The following is a 3,983-nucleotide window of genomic DNA, read 5'->3' on the forward strand; positions in this document are numbered from 1 at the left end:
TATGCAAGAAATGGAGGAAGTTATTTCAGCTCTTGGTGAGCTTCCAAATCTAACAACTAGAAATATATAAAGATTCATATACATCAAGAATTAGATTGTACCGTTCAGACTCTCAGTGCCGTGGGAGTTTATAAACTAACAAAAAGAGACATGGGCAGGTCCATCAAGGAAGTGTCCAAGGAATAAACAGTCTCGTCTGGGGACTCCCAAGAACATGCAGGCTTTGGGTTGGAGGAGGTGAGTGTGGATGGACATTCCCACCAGTGTGAGGAACACAAAGCTACCCAGGCATGGGCTTGGGATGGGGAGAACCTGGGCTGAAAGGTGACCTCTACGAATTTAGATACTGACTTCTTGCAACACAATCACCGAGCCCCTAGGTTCACCCGATATTCTAGGAAGTACAAAATGAAAGGAAGAAAACATTTTCCTGATGCCTGATCTTCCCCTATTTGATTTCTGTGACTCTTAGCAACATCTTAATGATGCCAGCCAGCTTCACCCAGAGTCCTTGATCTCTCTGTGCGTCATCATCTCTCCTGAAGCCTCTTTCCTGCCTGTTGAAAATGTGGTGGTGTGGTTGACACATGGACTATAACAATAGTAAATGGCACACGGACTACTCATACAGCACTTAACAGTTTACAAAGTTTCTCCTTCACACGCTTTATCCATCCCTACAATTACCTTGTGAAACATTATTACACTAACTTATAGAAACAGAAGTTCAGAAATATGTCTTTCCCAATATAAAACAATTAATAAACTAGTGCTTGAAGTCAAATTTTTGAAATCCAATGATATATATACCACACTAGTGTTTCTCAAACTTGAGTAATGTGTATATACTTACAAAGGAAACTTCTCACAGACCCCTCCCCACGGGAAGACTCTGTGATTATTTTTTTATAATTCTTATTAATACATTAATTAATAATTAATAGAATGTATTTTTATTAAACCCTTTCTGAAATATGCTCAAACATAAAACCAGGTAAACTTATTATGCTTCTACCTCTTACAGAATTATAAAACTAAAATATGAACTTATTTACAAAACATAGACCCACAGACATAAAAAACAAAGTTATGGTTATCAAAGGGGAAGTGGGGGAGGGATAAACTAGGAGTTTGGGATTAACATATACACACTACTATATATAAAATAGATAACCAACAAGGACCTACTGTATTGCACAGGGGACTATACTCAATATTTTGTAATAACCTATAAGGGAAAGGAATCTGAAAAAGAGTGTATATATATATATATATATATATATATATATATACACACACACATATATATATGTATATGTTGTATAAGTGTAACTGAATCAGTTTGCTGTATACCTGAAACTAACACAACATTGTAAATCAACTATACTTCAGTTTTTAAAAAAACTAAAATAAAAAGTACAGGTAAACGACACAAATTTAATATATTGGATGAGACTTTGCTGACTTGAAGTCACTGCTCACAAAGGGAGGTGCACTGCCTGCCCCGGGTCCTGATGCCGTGGCCCTACATGACAGGTTACAAAGTAAGAACAATTCTCCCATCACTTTCCTAGTATTTCAACTACTGCAAACTCTCCCACCTCTCCACCTTCCTGGAGCAAATGAATCTTTTATGAATTAAGCTTCCCTGTCTTGAAATCAACTTAATTAGAGACACAAATGTGAAGACTGAAGACAATGACAAAGGTCATCAATATCCAAGACACGTTTGACTTTTCTAAAGACTATCATCACACTTAACACAGAGAAGTTTTAAATACTTACCGAGAGCTTGTAGACCTCAAAGATATATCTGCAACGTCTTAGCATTCCTTAAATCCCAACAAGACTTGATGCCCCCCAGGGACCTCTGTGGCACCATAAGCAGTGCCAGGCACAATAATAACATTAATTCAGCATTTTACAGCTTGCAAACACTCAACCACATTATCTTACTTCATCTCCCCAAGAACCTTATAAAGTAGATATTATTATTACCATTTTACAGATAAGGAAACATTTGTAATGAGGATCAAGAGGTCAAGTGGCTCATCCAATGTCATGAGGCTAACTAGCAGCGCTCAGCACTTGGACAAGTATTCTGACTCCCAATCCACGACACCACAGCTACTGCTCTTTTGACCTCTATAAAATCAACTAGACTTTTAGTGGCAGAGGCGATGTTCTTAACAACCTTCTGACATGAAATCAGGATGACTGTAGGCCAAGGCAAGTCTTGTGATGCAAGTCTGTTCCTGCGTAACACCTGTGAGTTGCAAACTTCTTGTCAGTCCTTGCCCTGTTTATATGAACCACTTAGCTACCACAGATACCTTTAGGGAAGAGTCTGAAATAAGTAAATGCACAGCTTGCTTTTGGTGTCATGCTTGTCTCAATCAAAGGAAGGACAGAAGAGAACAGAAGAAGACCTCCATGTTTCTTCCTGGTGGTAGCCCTTTCAAATGCATAACATCTGCAGATCCATCCAATGGCTTATAGACACTCATCTCTGTGTTTTCTCCACATGCAAGGCAATTACTAGAATCGTGATATCTAATATACTAGCCACCAGTCACATGTTGCTATTTACATTACTTTTTTTTTTTTTTTTTTGCGGTACGCGGGCCTCTCACTGTTGTGGCCTCTCCCGTTGCGAAGCACAGGCTCCGGACGCGCAGGCTCAGCGGCCATGGCTCACGGGCCCAGCCGCTCCGCGGCACGTGGGATCTTCCCGGACCGGGGCACGAACCTGTGTCCCCTGCATCGGCAGGCGGACTCTCAACCACTGCGCCACCAGGGAAGCCCTACATTACTTTTAAGTTAATCAAAATTAAAATTTAAAGTTCCTTAGTCACATTAGCCACATTTCAAGTGTTCAATAGTCACGTGTGTTTAGGGGCTGCCATGTTGGAGAGCACAGGTATAGAAGATGTCCATCATCAGAGAAAGCTCAATCAGATAGTATTGTCCTAGACTCTAACTTATGCAACAACAACAACAACAACAACAACAACAACAAAACTCAAGCATCAAAGTATATAATTTTGACTTCCAGAAAACTCAGGCTCTTACACGCATAAGGCTCTGCTGGGCCTCTGGGCAGGTGTGCTTGGAGTGGATGTGGGGGATTACTGCAGTTTTGCAGGACTAGAAAGAACCAGAAGGTGGAACAAAACACACTTCACAGCTGGCAGCTACAGCCATGCTGCTGACTCCCTCCTTTGGTGGGGTTTGGTGTGCCCACCAGAATGCTGCCATTCATGTGCAGCACACACAGCCACCCTGCCTGTCCAGCCCAGCACTGATGGAATCTGTATAAACCTGAGTCCGTGATGGTTCATTTCCAGGGGCCCGCAGGCTGAGAAGGAACAAGTGATGAAATAAAATTGCATGGGAAGGTTCTAGCCACTCATGAAGATCATCTACCTCAAAGCTCCATGACTCATAATTTCTCTTATTTGTTCAGTATAATTCTTTGGGTTACAGATCAGACTCTATATGCCCAGGCTTAGAATGTGGAATAATAAGGGGTAGGGAGTCAGTAAATGTATTTTTCTTCAAACTCACATTTATTGATTCATTTATTCTCCCTTCCCCCTATCATGGAATCTAAGAGGGGATCCAGGAGAGTTTAGGAGCTCTTCCTGTCTACACTCAGTGGTCTCCCACCTCAATCTCTCCTGTGATTCTTCCTTATACTTCTCAAAAGACATAATAAGAGGGAAAAGACTCCTCAAGCCCTGTGTTGAATGAGAGAGAGACAGAGCCCACCAGTCAGTGATAGACACTCTCCCCTGGTACCACCTTGGCTGGGGTTTAGAGTCTACAGCTGCATGGTCTAACACAAATACAACGGGAGCCACATAGGCAATTTTAGATTTTCCAGTAGCCACATTAAGAAAGTAAAAAGAAACAGGTGAGGGCTTCCCTGGTGGCGCAGTGCTTGAGAGTCCGCCTGCCGATGCAGGAGACGCGGGGTCGTG

Source organism: Lipotes vexillifer, unplaced genomic scaffold (assembly GCF_000442215.2).
Source record: "Lipotes vexillifer unplaced genomic scaffold, Lipotes_vexillifer_v1.1 scaffold1674, whole genome shotgun sequence".
NCBI lineage: Eukaryota > Metazoa > Chordata > Mammalia > Artiodactyla > Lipotidae > Lipotes > Lipotes vexillifer.